The sequence below is a fragment of the Echinops telfairi genome, unplaced genomic scaffold (genome assembly GCF_000313985.2).
Source record: "Echinops telfairi isolate 266 unplaced genomic scaffold, ASM31398v2 ScPeMD7_7429;HRSCAF=8467, whole genome shotgun sequence".
NCBI lineage: Eukaryota > Metazoa > Chordata > Mammalia > Afrosoricida > Tenrecidae > Echinops > Echinops telfairi.
This window is the reverse complement of record NW_022111329.1, coordinates 3,272,358-3,287,469: the sequence shown is the minus strand read 5'-3', so window position 1 is coordinate 3,287,469 and position 15,112 is coordinate 3,272,358. Positions and strand designations below refer to the sequence as shown.

The 15,112-nt window shown below is 42.2% G+C and overlaps 1 protein-coding gene across 1 annotated transcript in view; it reads left to right on the top strand.

Moving 5' to 3' along the window:
* The window catches only part of AGTPBP1 (ATP/GTP binding carboxypeptidase 1), a 184,557-nt gene that overhangs the window by 160,134 nt on the left and 9,311 nt on the right, over nucleotides 1-15,112 (top strand). The window lies entirely within an intron of this gene.

The window sequence follows — 15,112 nt, the reverse complement described above, 5'->3', positions numbered from 1 at the left end:
TTGGGAGAGATCATAGAAGCAGAACTTATGTGGGGTCTAGACTGAGCTAAAGAGAACATAGATAATTTGGAACAGTTCATGAACCAAGAAAATAGCAAATAATATGAGTATAGTATGAATATCTCCCGTGCTATTGTTTTCTAAATCTAGATGATCACTTTGATGAGAAACCACTGATACAAGTTGGAATGTTAGTGCACCCTCTTGGGAAGTGCCACAATTAAGAACACATCTTGTTAGTCTGTTCTGCTCCCCAAAAGGTCACTTATGTGTGTTTATAACAAGAAGAAAGGAGGAAAGCATGCAAAGTTTACACTCTTTCTATGTACTAATGTAAAATCGCCTAGAAAATGCTTCCACATTTTGGATCAGAGGTTTCCCTATAACCTCATCAAGATTAGAGACCTTTTAGTCAATGAATCACTCTCAGGGCACATTCAAGGAATTTTTGTATCCAGTAAGGCTTTGAGTCTTAATCAAATAACAGGTTCCTATTTTGTGATCTCTATGGGGGTATTAAAAGGTTTCTCTGGATGGTACAAACAGTTTGTGCTTAGCTAGTAGCCAAAAGATTAGTGAGTTGAACCCACCCACCCAGCAGCAGGGAAGAAAGGGCAGGTGATCTACTTTCATAAAGGTTACAGCCAAGAAAATCTTATGGGACAGTTCTAATCTGTAACACGGGCTCACCTTGAGTCAGAACTGACTCAACATCAGCAGGTGTCTCAAGTTTTACTTGCGGGGCATCCACATTCAGTAGTAGAAGTCTCACCTCCCATGCGTGACACTTCAGTTCTAGGCTAATGTGCCTTATGTGCAGCCACTTCCTGTCTGTCAGTGGGTAGTTGAGTGTTGCTATGATGCTGAGTGGATTTCAATGGATCTTGCAGACTAAGACGGACTAGGAAGAAAGGTCTGGTAATTGATTCTTGAAAATCAGCCAATGACAACTCTATGGATCATAACAGTTGATCTGCAGCTGTTTGTGGGATGGTGCAGGACCACAGAGTAGCATGTTGTTCTTTTGTGCTTGGGGGTCGCTGAGTCATGAACTGCTCAACAACAGCGTAGGTGAGCCTGAGCCCTTCTTTTGGGAAAGTGCCTATTTCCCCTGATGGGAGTGCCAGGAGTCGCACAGCCAGATGTGGGCTTGAAAAGTCAGCCACTTGAATGATGATGGCAACAAATGTACATATATGCTAGACACAATGGATGTATGTATGAATTGTGATGAGAGTTGTATGAGCCCCCAATAAAATGATTTGAAGAAAAGAAAGTCAGCCACTTTATTCAGAGCAGCCTTGCAAAGGAAAGATACGAACTGACACAAGAGGATGATGTGTGAGATTGGTGCACAGTGAGGACTAACAAATCTTTCCTGTTTATAGGAGGCATCGCTTATTTAGGAGTCCCTGAATCGTGCTAACCACAAGGTCAGTAGTTCAAAACCGTCTCAGAAGACAGACAGGGCTTTTTACTCCCGTAAAGAATTACAGTCCAGTGGTGTGAGTGGCGATACTGGGAGGGTAGAGGGAGAGTGGGTTGGAAAGAGGGAACCGATTACAAGGAACTATATGTGAACTCCTCCCTGGGGGACAGACAACAGAAAAGTGGGTGAAGGGAGATGTCAGACAGGGCAAGATATGACAAAATAATAATGTATAAGTTATCAAGGGCTCATGAGGGAGGGAGGGGAAAAATGAGGACCTAATGCTGGGGGCTTAAGTGGAGAGGAAATGTTTTGAGAATGATGAGGGCAATGAATGTACAAATGCGCTTTACACAATTGATGTATATATGGAATGTGATAAGAGTTGTATGAGCCCCAATAAAATGATTTTTTTTAAAAGAGAGGTAAGGAGGTACACTATATAATGCTCAAGGGAATGGTAGACAAGGAACCACTAAGCATTGTAAACATATATTCCCCAAATGAGAGGCTCTCTGAATACATCAACCAAGCACTCCAAAAGATGAAAAAAGAAATCACAGCCTCAACAATTAATGTGGGTGACTTCAATCCACTGCTGTCTAAGAAATATAGATCACGGAAAGAAACTCAACAAAGAGGCCAGAAATCTAAACACTATAATTAGACAATTTGACCTGATGGATATTTAAAGAGCTTTTCTTCCAAATAAAAAACAAATTCACATTCTTTTCAAGCCTGTATGGCACATATTTGAAGATAGACCACATACTGTGGAATAAGACGAATTTACATAAATTTAAGCACATTGATATCATACAGACCTCTCTTTCTGAGCACTGTTCCATAAGGCTGGAAATTAAAAAAAGGAAAATGGTGAAATCAAGAGCAAACAATTGGAGGATGAATAACTCCCTGTTGCAAACGGTGTGCATACTGGCACAGATCAGATATGAAATTAGGGCATTTCTAGAAACCAATGTGAATGAGAACAAAACTTGTGGGATGCAGCAAAGGCAGTTATCAGAGGAAGTCTCATAGCAATACAGGCATACCTGAAAAATGAAGAAAGACTCATGATTGATATGCTGGCACAAAATTTAAAGCTACTAGAGCAGAGTCATCAGGACAACCCTACTAATATCAAAAGAAAAGGAATAATGAAAATCGGCTGAGATTCAGGAGAGGGAAAATAAGAAAACTATGTAAAAATTAATGCTGTTAAAAATTGGTTCTTTCAAAGGATAAACAGAATCGCCAGACTGCTGGCAAACCTAACCAAAGAAAGGAGGGAAAAAGTTTCAATAGCAAGAATGAGGGATGAAAGAGGGGGCATTACAATCAACCCTAATGAAATAATCGAGTGCGTGTGTGACAGATGGGGGACAGAGAAGGAGACTTAGACATGGTAGCACTAGCTTTGTTCCCTTACCAGTGTAGATTATGCATCTTCTGGCAAGCTTTGAAGTCCCAATGGCTCTTCTTAATCTCCAGGAAACATGTATCCTTAGTCCCTGTTCCTTTGTTCCAGCTCAGTATCTGTCGGAGGCTGGCATTGGGGTATCATTGGGAAAGATTGTTCTTCTATTAGCAACATGGGCTGTGTTCCAACAGTGTACTCAAGGCCGGATTCCTGCTCTGAAGGAGGCATAAGTGTATTGGGATGAATAACCAAATACAGTAGAATTCCCAAACCTAAACTCAGATCCACTGCTGGCTAGTCAATTTTCACTTATGGTGATCGCATGGAGAACTTCTGCAGAAGATGTTCTTGGCTGTAATCTTTAGCAAAGTAGAGTGGCTGGGCCTTTCTATGCAAAAAGAAGACTAAACTAAACCAAGTAAATTGGAGGGAAAGGAGAATGGAGTGGGCATAGAATCTGAAAGATGTCCCGTCATGATTTATGTTCCCAGATAAGAGCTGGGAATACAGGACAGATAAACTCCTCAGGACCAATATTGAGAGTAGCGATAACAGAGGGGTAAGGGTTAGGTGGGGGAGAAATGGGGAACTAATCACAATGACTTACCTATAACTCCCTCCCAGGGGGATGGACAACAGACAAGGGGGTAAAGGGAGACATTGCACAGTGCAAAACATGAAAAAATTTATAATTATCAAGAGTTCATGAGGGAATAAGGGAGGGAAAAAATGAGAAGCTGATACCAAGAGCTCCAGTAGAAAGAAAATGTTTTGAAAATGATGATGACAACATATGTATGTGTGCTTGACACAATGGATGGATGGATTGTGATAAGAGTTGTACGAGCCCCCAATAAAATGATTTATTTTTTAAAAATTTTCTGTTTTCTGGTTACTCAATCAAACACTAATCTAGATCCTATGAGGAGGGGACTTTGCAGATGGAATTAAGTTTACCAACCTGCTGACCATAAAAAAGGGAGATTTTCCAAGTAGGCTCAATAGGAACAAGAACCAAAAATCGTACCAAGAGTCATCTAGTCAATTTGGACTCATGGAGATCTTATCAAGATCAGAGTAAAATGGATCCTGAGGAGCTTCATTGGCTTATTTTTGCAGAAATGATGACCATGTCTTTCTTCGAAAGTGCCTTTAGGTGGGCTCAGACCTCCAATATTTTGGCTAGCAGCTGAGTACCTTGGCCACTTGTGCCACCCAGGAGCTTCTAATCTAAACATTAAAAATATATATACAAAACAAAACCCGAGCTAACAGCAACATAGTTGTCATCTTGTCCTTTCGAACTCAAGGCGGTCCCATTTGTGTCAGCGTAGAGCTGCTCCATAGGGTTTTCAAGGAGTGTGATCTTTTAAAAATTTTAATCATTTTATTAGGGGCTCATGCAAACTCATCACAATCCATACATACATCAGTTGTGTAAAGCACATTTGCACATTCACTGTCTTCTTCATTCTCAAAACATTTGCTCTCCACTTAAGCCCCTGGCATCAGCTTCTCATTTTCCTCCTCCCTCCCCATTCATCCCTCCCTCATGAACCCTTGATAATTTATAAATTATTATTTTGTCATATCTTACACTGTCCGACATTTCCTTTCACCCACTTTTCTGTTGTCTGTCCCCCAGGGAGGAGGTTATATGTAGATCTTTGTAATCGGTTCTTCCTTTCCACCCCACCCTCCCGGTATCACCACTCTCAACACTGGCCCTGAAGGGATCACCCGTCTTGGATTCCTTGTGTTTCCTGTTCCTATCTGTACCAGTGTACATCCTCTGGTCTAGCCAGATTTGTAAGGTAGAATTGGGATCATGATAGTGGAGTGGGGGGGTGGGGAGGAGGAAGCGTTTAGGAACTAGAGGAAAGTTGTATGTTTCATCATTGCTACACTGCACCCTGACTGGCTTGTCTCCTCCAAGTGACCATTCTGTAAGGTGATGTCCAGTTGCCTACAGATGGGCTTTAGGTCCCCACACTGCACTCCCCCTAATTCACTATGATGAGTTCTGCATGTGTCTAAAGAAATTGTCAGTGCGGCCCCTTTAACCCCACAACTTGAACTACAATTGTGTGTTTGGCTTTGGCTTCAGGCTGGTGCTTTTTCTTTTTGTGAGTCTGTGGAAAGTTTGCTTTCATTCCTTTTGAGCTATGAGAGTATGAGAATGTGGGTTATACACTTTTTCACATAGAAAAAGGCTAATAGTTCTCAATGGGTTTAATTTTGAAGCTTTGTGCTTAATATCCAGTGTGGGATAATCATCTAGTTTAAATTTGGGGGGAAAGAGATAAAAGCATAAAAAGGAGATCATTAGGTAGACCAGAGCTGTCTGATTGCCAGACCATTTGGGAAATTCCCTGACCCAGTTGGATCTTAATAACTCAGCCAATTTTGCTTTCCAGATTTGTGCGGAGGTATTTACAATATGTAGGCAATCTGAAGTGAAAATTGCATAACTCCATAGCACTCTTAGCCACATATTCTTGTTTAGCTTGATTTTGAATCCATTGTGGTACACCGCTTTGTGGAGTATCCAAATTTAATCTCACGTTATTTTAACTTTCTAAAGTCAGTTTAAATTTTCTGGCCTAAAAAAAAACCATGCAATCGTCATTACTAAATCAGGAAAGGTGTGTGACAGGGTTGTATCATCTCACCATACTTATTCAATCTGTATGCTGAGCAAATCATCAGAGAAGTTGGATTATAGGAAGACGAATGTGGCATCAGGATTGGAGAAAAACTTTTTTTTAAAATTTGAACCACTGGCACGTTATTTATAACATTTTATTGGTGGCTTGTACAACTCTTATCACAATCCATAATTATCACAATCTATTGTGTCAAGCACATTTGTAAATTTGTTGCTATCATCATTCTCAAAACATTTGCTTTCTGTTTGAGTCATTGGTATCAGCTCCTCATTTTCCCCCTTCCCTCCCACTCATCCCTCCTTCATGAACCCTTGATAATATATGAATTATTATTATTTTGTCATATCTTACATTGTCCGACATCTCCCTTTCCCCACTTTTCTGTTGTCTGTCCCCCAGGGAGAAGGTTATATGTATATCCTTGTAATTGGTTCCCCCTTTCCACCCCACCCTCCCTCCATGCTCCCTGTATTGCCACTCTCATCACTCGTCTTGAAGGGATCATCTGTCCTGGATTCCCTGTGTTTCCAGTTCCTATCTATACCAGTGTACATCCTCTGGTCCAGTCAGATTTTTAAGGTAGAATTGGGATCATGATAGTGGGGGAAGGGGGGTGTTTAGGAACTAGAGGAAAGTTGTATGTTTCATCGTTGCTACCCTGCACCCTGACTGGCTCGTCTCCTCCCTGCGACCTTTCTGTAAGGGGATGTCCAGTTGCCTACAGATGGGCTTTGGGCCCTTACCCTGCACTCTCCCTCATTCACAATGATATTATTTTTGTTCTTTGATGCCTGATACCTCATCCCTTCAACATCTCATGATCACACAGACTGGTGTGCTTCTTCCATGTGGGCTTTGTTGCTTCTGAGCTAGATGGCCGCTTGTTTACCTTCAAGCCTTTTAGACCCCAGACACTATATCTTTAGATAGCCAGGCACCATCAGCTTTCTTTACCACATTTTCTTATGCACCTATTTGTCTTCAGTGATCGTATCAGGGAGGTGAGCATCCAATGATATGATTTTTTATTCTTTTATGCCTGATAACTGATCCCTTCAGCACCTCGTGATCACACAGACTGGTGAGCTTCTTCCATGTGGACTTTGTTGCTTCTTAGCTAGATGGCCGCTTGTTTACCTTCAAGTCCGTAAGACCCTACATGTTACATCTTTTGATTGCTAGGCTCTATCAGCTTCCTTCACCACATTTAGTTATGCACCCGCTTTGTCTTCGGCGATTGTGTTGGGAAGGTGAGCATCATCGAATGCCAGTTTAATAGAACAAAGTATTCTTGCATTGACGGAGTACTTGAGTAGAGGCCCCATGTCCATCTGCTACCTAAATATTAAACCTATAAATATATGCACATAGATCTATTTCCCCATCCTCATACATAAATATATTTACATATGTACATGCCTGTATTTAGACCTCTATAAATGCCCTTTGCCTCGTAGCTGTTTCCTCTGTTTCCTTTTACTTTCCTCTTGTCCCATTATCATGCTCAGCCTTCATTTGGGTTTCAGTAATTCTTCTCAGTTACCCTCCTGCACCCTTCTCACCACTGATTTGGATCATTGTTGTTCCCTTGTCCCTGGGTTTGTTAACATTCCTTCCTTGGAGAAAGACTTATTAATAACCTGTCATATGCAGATGACTCAACCTCACTTGCTGAAAGTGAGGAAGATCAAGAAGTGCAGCCTTCATTATGGATTTCAGCTCAATGTAAAGAAGATCAGGACCCTCACAACTGGACCAATAGGTAACATATTTAGAGTCTTGAAAACCAAAGATGTTACTTTAAGGACTATGTTGTGCCTGACTCAAGCCATAGTATTTTCGATTGCCTCATATACATGTGGAAGTTGGACATTTAACAAGGAAGACTATAGGATAATTGATACATTTGAATTGTGGTGATGGAGAAGAATATTGAAAGTACCATTGACTACCAAGTAAATAAATAAATCTGTCTTGGAAAAGTACAGCCAGAATGCTAGTAGAGGCAAGAATGGCAAGATTTCATCCTATATACTTTGGACCTGTCCTCAGGAGAGACCGGTCCCCAGAAAAGGACATCATGTTTGGTAAAGTAGAAGGACAGCAAAAAAGAGAAAGACCATCAAGAAGATGAATTGAGACTGTGGTTGCAACATTGGGCTCAAACATAGGAACAATTGTGAGAGGATGTGCAGAATCAGGCAGTGTTTCATTCTGTCATGCATAAGGTTGCTATGGTTTGGAACCGACTCTAGCATCTAACAACAACATCATCACTATTAGTCTCCAAAATTGTTCATCACCCTAAATGAAACTCAGTTCCCAATACGTAGTAGCTCTCATTTGCCCACCCCCTGATGACCTTTATTCAGTTTTCTATCTTTATATGTTTGCATATTTTAGATGTTGTTCATATCAGTAACACTTGACCTTTGGTGTCTGATTTATTTCACTCAGCATAATGGTCTCAAGACTCCATGTATCAGAACTTCATTTCTCTTATGGCTTATTCATGTTCTTCCTGATCTCTCCTGGGTAGTACAAGCGGTTAATGTGCCTTGCTGCTAATGAAAAGGTTGGTGGGTTTACTCTACTAAGAGGCAACTTCAGAGAAAGCCTGATGATCTAATTTTTAAAAATCAGCCATTGAAAAACCTATAGCTCACAGCTCTGCTCTGACACACATAGGATTGCTGTGAGTTAGAATCAACTTTGATGGCAATTGGTTGGAGGTTTTTTGGGCTTTTTTTGGCTTCCACCCCCCAATGCCCCAGGAGTTCTGCCTTGGAGATGTAGGCAGAAAGTGTCCCAGAGTTCAGCCACAACCACTTAGGGGCTCTCTCAAGCTAGCCCTGGAGGAGGGAGTGAAGAAGAGGAGTATTATAATCAAGGGTGAGTTTATTTATGGTTGTGTTCAAAATGTCACCAAGAAAAGTCAAAAGGAGACTTGACAGAGTATGATTAAAAATAACTTTTGGAGAAAAAGGTAACATTCATGCTTATACTTCAACAAAGTTGTGAACCATTCAATAAATTGGTACCAGTGTCATGTGAATTGCATTGGTTTTGGATGACCCCTGTGGGTATGGGTGTGATGGTTTGGGATTCAAGATAAGGAAATGACTGGAGGTGGCCTAAGTGGACCAAGGATCTCTGGAAGGATGCAGGCCAAGATGACAAATTGGGGAGATAGATGCTCCTTAGAGTCACTTAACACTTGGGCTTCTTAACCTCCTCTGGACCTCTTGGGAGGGGTGGGTAGTTGGGGAGGTGGGAAGAGAGAGGACACCTGTGGTGATCAGTGGTTGTGCAGCCCCTTGGTAAACAACCCTGGAGTCTGCCTGGGCCTGCCCTTAGGTATTAGGGTAAATTGGACTCCCCAGACTGGTCTCTCTCTAAGTGCACAGGCGAAGACTAATCTCTTCTATTGGGGCATTGAGTCCGGCCCAAGAACAGTGAACAGACGTGCACCAGTGACAACCTCCCGTAGGGGTGGGGTGAGAGGAGACAAACCTGGAATACTTGAGTTTCCTTTAACTTAATTTCCTTTCATTGAGCTCAGTCTACTTTGGTAGGGGGAGAGGGGCCCACCTGGTCTTGTCATCTCTCCTGAAGTTACAGAAGTGGACATGAGCATCTCTAAATGAGAAGGGCCCGGGTGTGGAGTCCTTGTCAGCAACAGCCAGAGCAACTCGGGGACTTAGTCATGGAATTCCCTACCCTAGTTACTAGAAAAAAAGAACCAGTGCCATCAAGTTGATTCTGACTGATAATGAGCCTATAAGACTAAGTAGAACTACCACTTCAGGTTTTCAAGGCTGTGAATCTTTAGAGGAGCAGAAAATTCCACCTTTCTCCTGTGGAGCAGCTGGTGGATTTGAATTGGTGACCTTGTGGTTAGCACCTCAATGTGTAACCCATTACACTACCATACACATGGAATAGGAGCTCAAGTCTGTAGCTTCTTTGGGTCTCCTGTGTGTCCAAACTATTTCTCTAGGGCAGGGGTCCTTGAACTTTTTAAACAGGGGGCCAGTTCACTGTCCCTCAGATCCATTGGAGGGTTGGACTATGGTTTGTTTTTTTTTAAAAAAACTATAAAAAAAATTCCTATGCACACTACACATATCTTATTTTGAAGTAAAAAAACCAAACAGGGCAAAAACATCCGGTGGGGAAAATAAATGTCCTCGGTGGGCTGCATGTGGCTTGCACGCCATAGTTTGAAGACCCCTGCTCTAGGGCATTTGCCACCAATTCTTTGATATCCTACGTCCCTCTTGACAAAACAAATATAACCCCCACTCCCCAACCTCACTTGTGCTTTGTGCAACCACTTCCTTTGATACTGGAGAAAAGTATGGGGCTCTGTTGCTTGTATTGGAAGTATATAGTTAAGAGACTCCTTTGCAGTGGGGTAGGAGTTGCCAGACTTAGCAGATAAAAATACAGGATGCCCAGTTACATGTGAATTTCATAGAAACAATGAGCACATTTTTAGTACAAGTAGATCCCAAATATAGCTTCATTGTGTGAAGTTCTCAAATTTGGCGGGGCAGCCTGTATTTTATCTGACAACCTTCAATGGGACTCGTTTACACGGTTTGTGCCCATTCTCTTGAGGCAGTCGAGGCAGTCAGTCTTCTGGAGTGGGAGCTAGGCAAAAGGGCACCCCATTCCTTCCCTACTACTGAACAAGATTTCAGTTACTAGGTGTGTCCCAGTATCTATTTAGCAGTGGAGGGCAGTTCTGGTGATGTCTTCTCTTCATATCCATAGTCCATCCACAATCATTTATTGTCCACCTCTCAGGTTCTTTCAGGAGGGTTCAGCATTAAGGAGTCAATCAATCTTGTGAGAAAACAGCCTCTCTTCCCCTGCCTTGACTCCTGAAAACAAAACATAATGAGAGAACTTACTTAATTCTTTGAGTGATGATTTCTCTATACTGTATTGCTATTATAAACTGCCTCTGTTCAGGGTTGTGATGGACGCTTTACTCTGCCAGCTCCTTGACAGCTCACCTTGGTTCTCTTAGGGAAGGGACGCTCCACAAACACTTGGCTAAGGTTACCCCAGCTTTGTGTTGGAGTGCCTAGCGTAGGTGGGCCACCCAGCCAGCTGCTCTGGGTGTTGAGCTGAGCCAAATAATCAGGCTCCCTTTTACACATGATATTTTCCTCTCAGGTTCTTGGGCCTTTCTCGTGAGCTCCTCTTGGGCAGAATGTTCCACTACAACAGAGAAGCTCCACTAAGACAGGAGTTCACTCATCCCTGTGCTCCTAGGAGGGCGCTTGGCCCCACAGCAAATGTTCTCACTTTCTCTGCAGCAACCTTAGTCTGCAGATAACCGAGAGAATCCCCTATGTAACTCTGCATCTAAGGAAATGTGCTGGCTCCACCTACACATTTTAAGACCTCGGCTTCTTAAAACACTATCTGATCAGGCTTCTGCCTGATTTACCTGAATGGGAGAGAGAAAATAGGGACCCTGTGCTGAGTTTTGGTAAATGTGATTCCCTCCTCACATTGTCTGAAACAGCATTTGCAGCTGGCTTGGAATTGCGGGTGCCTGGCAGAGCCGCCCATGTGTGTGAGTGTAGGCTGAGATGTCTGCATGTGGTATGTGTATATGTGTGACATGTGCGGTGTGCATGTGTGTGTATGGAGCAAGATGTTTGGTGTGAGGAATATGTGGATGGATTATTGTGTGTATTTGGTATGTATATATGTGTGTGGTGTATGTGGTGATTTTGTGTGTAATGTAAGCTATTTGGTGTGTGTGTGTGACACGGTGTGTGTGTGTGTACAGAGTGAGGTATGTGGTGTGTGATGGAAAGTGGATTGTTGTGTGTGTGGTGTGTGTATGTATGTGTATGGTGTGTGTGTGTGTGTGTGTGTGTGTGTGTGCACTGTATGGTAGGTGGTGTGTATGCCATTAGTGCAAGCTCAATAAACCTGGGGACCTCCCACTCCAGGGCTCAGTCAGAACAGCCTGTCAGTATGTCTCATGTCACAAAACACTTCTTCAGAGCAATAAACAAACATAAAACCATATTGTGTTTTAAGAAGACAATTGCTTCAAAGGGTTTGCTAGACTATTTTTAATACTAAAATCTGGAAGGCAAATGATATCACTTGTTGGAAAAAATGTCCACATATTCCAACAAGACCAGATCTGAAAAATTCTTATTTTTCTTTGTTTCTCTCAGGGTTGCAATTGTTCAAAAAAGGTGAGCTTTATAGCTTTCCCTCCAGAAAGCTTTGCAGCTTGAACCGTGCCCGGAGCTGCTTTCTCTCCTGCGGTTTGTCAGAAAGATATGAAAGCTCCCACAACCCAGGAGCTTGGATCAAAGTTGATGCATTGGTGGCTGGGGAGGAGCCTTCTGATAGGAGGAGAAGGGTTTGAATTACAGAGAAGTAGACGTCCAGCCATGTTCAAGAAAAAAGAAAGAAAAAGGAAAGGTGATCATATCTGGGTTTCTTGACTCTGCTGTGTGATCTTAGGCAAGTTACCAAACTGCTCTGATTTTTTAATCATCTCCTTTGAAAATTAGGATGATACCCATTGAGATAGGTAAAGTTTATTGTGCCAACCTGGCCGATAAACACATGTGGAATTAATTGAAGGGCAGAGGGATAAATGACTCAGTGAGCCTCACCTTTCTAGTTCTTGGGTCTCTTGCTTTCTGATGGTCGGACCAGGGTGCAGCTGCCTTAGCCAGTTTCCTGTTTCACTTGGCAAGGTCACTTCCTGCAAGACACCCATGAGGAGAAGCTGCATGGGCCTACCCCAATGCAGCCTTATGGAGACCCCTGCCAGCGCTGAGATGCTTACATGCTCACTGATTCGGCTTTCCTCCTGCAGTCGGCGTCATAGTGTGTGTTTTGTGAGATGGAGGAGGACTTTGTGGATTGGTGTCGGACATATGGGCTTATGTTGGACTTGTGGGCTTGGGCAGCACTGGGTTGGGATGTTTTCTTGATGTACATTTACCCTTTATATAAAACCCTCTCTTATACATATGAGTTTCTGTGGATTTGTTTCTCTAATGTACCCAGACTAGCACACCTACCTCAGAAGGGTGAATAGTAAGAACATAATGAATGGGAAAGAAGACCAGGCACAGCACATAATAAGGTGCTAAGCAAATATTTCTTCTTTCTCACCCCTTTGCTTTAGCTTTAACTTTTACATGACCTATTTTATTTCCCCCAAAATTTTATTAGAGGGCAAATGACACACAGACCCTCCTCCCTGACACTCCCAAACCATTCTGACTTTTATGTGAGGAAGAGTACAGAAAAGAAATACAGTCATGAGAATATGTGGGGATGAAAGAGAAAGTGTTTTATGACGTTTTTATACTCAATTCACCAGTAAGGCTTCTGCTCTCTGCAGGAAATGGGACTTTTATTTACAGATGAGTGAGGCCCTAACAAAGTCCATTCACTCTGAGCTTTGGGATTTTCTTTCTGAGCTATAAATTGTCTAATAGAAGACAATGTCCTGCCCAGTATGCTCAGAACAGCCCATGCATGCTTTGTTCAACACAACCTGGAGGCTTTGGAGAGTCCGTGGTCCTCTCAATGGGATTGCATTTGCTAACAGCTTATTTCACATTTGTTCCCTTGTCCAAGGTTTGTCTTTATTTGTTGATAAAAATGGAGCCTGAGGACACTTGATTATCACTTTTGGGGAAGCCTGTACTTTCCCAGGAACTCCCATGGCAGAAGGAAAGAGACAAAGAGCTTGTGGACGAGACAGACACTGCTCTCAGAAGACAGTGCAGGAAATCACACTTGCCCACTCCATTCAGAGGGAGTGCTAGGCCAGCTTTGAGCTGTCTGTTCATGTGGGTGAGATCTCTCTACCATCATGCAAAATCTGGACACTGACCCTTCTAAGGCTTACTGCTCCTAGAGCAACAGCAGCCTGGAGACGTGTTCTATTTTATATTTATAGTAGTTCAAAATTGTAAATTAGGTGAGAGTTCACATTTCAGATCACCAGTTTTATATTCAACAAGTTAAACTAGCAATCACCTCCCCACCATTCCTCCCTCCCTCTTGATAGTTTACCCTTCATCTGCTCCTGCATTTCTCTTCTTCACCTTGTGGACTATTATAGAGCCCTTATAGTGTGGTTACATATTGGGTTGCAATCCACATGGTTGGTGGTTCAAAACCACCAGCAATTCTGTAGGAGAAAGACTGGACTTTCTATCCCTGTAAACAGTTAATAGTCTTGGAAAACCCACAAGGGGTCACTAGGAGTCAACATTGACCCAATGGCATTGAGAGAGATCTTCCATTTTACCCAAGTGATCATTCATCAACAATCAGCCCAGTGCTTTACCTTGCTCTTCCCCTTCCCCACCTGGAAATATCCAAAGTCTGTTCCCTTTGGTATGGAAATCTTTATTTCCAACCCCCAACCTCCCACCCACCCCTGCCCGCTGTGCCACGTCCATGCTCGTGCTTATACCAGTGGTCTCATATATTTTTCCATTTGTGATCGGATAATTTCATTCAGACCATCCAAACCATGAGATGATTTGTGGTTTTGTCTTTTTTTTTTTTAAAGTAATGCATAGTATTCCATTGTGTGTATGGGCTACAGTTTCATTTATTAATTCATAGGGTATTTAGATTGCTGCCGTCTTCTTGCTATTGGGACAGTGCTGCACTGAGCGTGGTATTCATATGTCTGTTCATCTTATTATTCTTACTTCTTTAGGATATATATGCAGTAGAGAGGTTACTGGATCTTATGGGGTTTCTTTTCCGAGTTGTTTGAGGTGTCATCATATTGCTTTCTGTGGGGGTTGTGGATTTTTGCAGTCCCACCAGCAATGCATGCAGGTTCCAATCTCATAGCCTCCTCAGCATTTGTTATTTTCTGTATTTTGGAACTTGGCTGTCATTGTCCATGTAAGTTTACCCACTCCTTGTTGTTTTTATGTGTGTCTCCTCATTGACTGGTGATTGTGAGCATTTCTTCATATGTTGTTGGACGTTTAGATATCATCTTTGATGAACTGCTCATATCCTTTGCCCACTTTTTAATTGGGTTATTCATCTTTTTCTTTTTGGGATGTTACAGTTTTCTATAGATTTTAGAAACCAGACCCTTCTTCATTGTGTCATTGTCAAAAATATTTTCCCCACTCCATGGGTTTTTCCCCCCTACTCTTTTCACTTTTTTGATGGTCTTTTGATGTACACAAATGTCTTATTTTTAGTAACTCACAATCATTTATTTTGTCATTGATTGATGCCCTGCAATAGGACCCTTAAATTCATCCCTACTTTTCCACTAATGATTTTTTAAATTAAATAATCATTTTATTAGGGGCTCATACAACTCATCACAATCCATACATACATCATTTGTGTCCAGCACATTCGTACATATGTTGACTTCATCATTCTCACAACACCCGCTTTCCACCCGAGCCCTTGATGTCAGCTCAATTTTCCCCCTCCTCCCCGCTCCCCCCTCTGCCTGAACCCTTGATAATTTATAAATTGTTATTATTTTATCATATCTTACCCCATCCGATGTCTCCCTCACCCACTTCTCCGCTG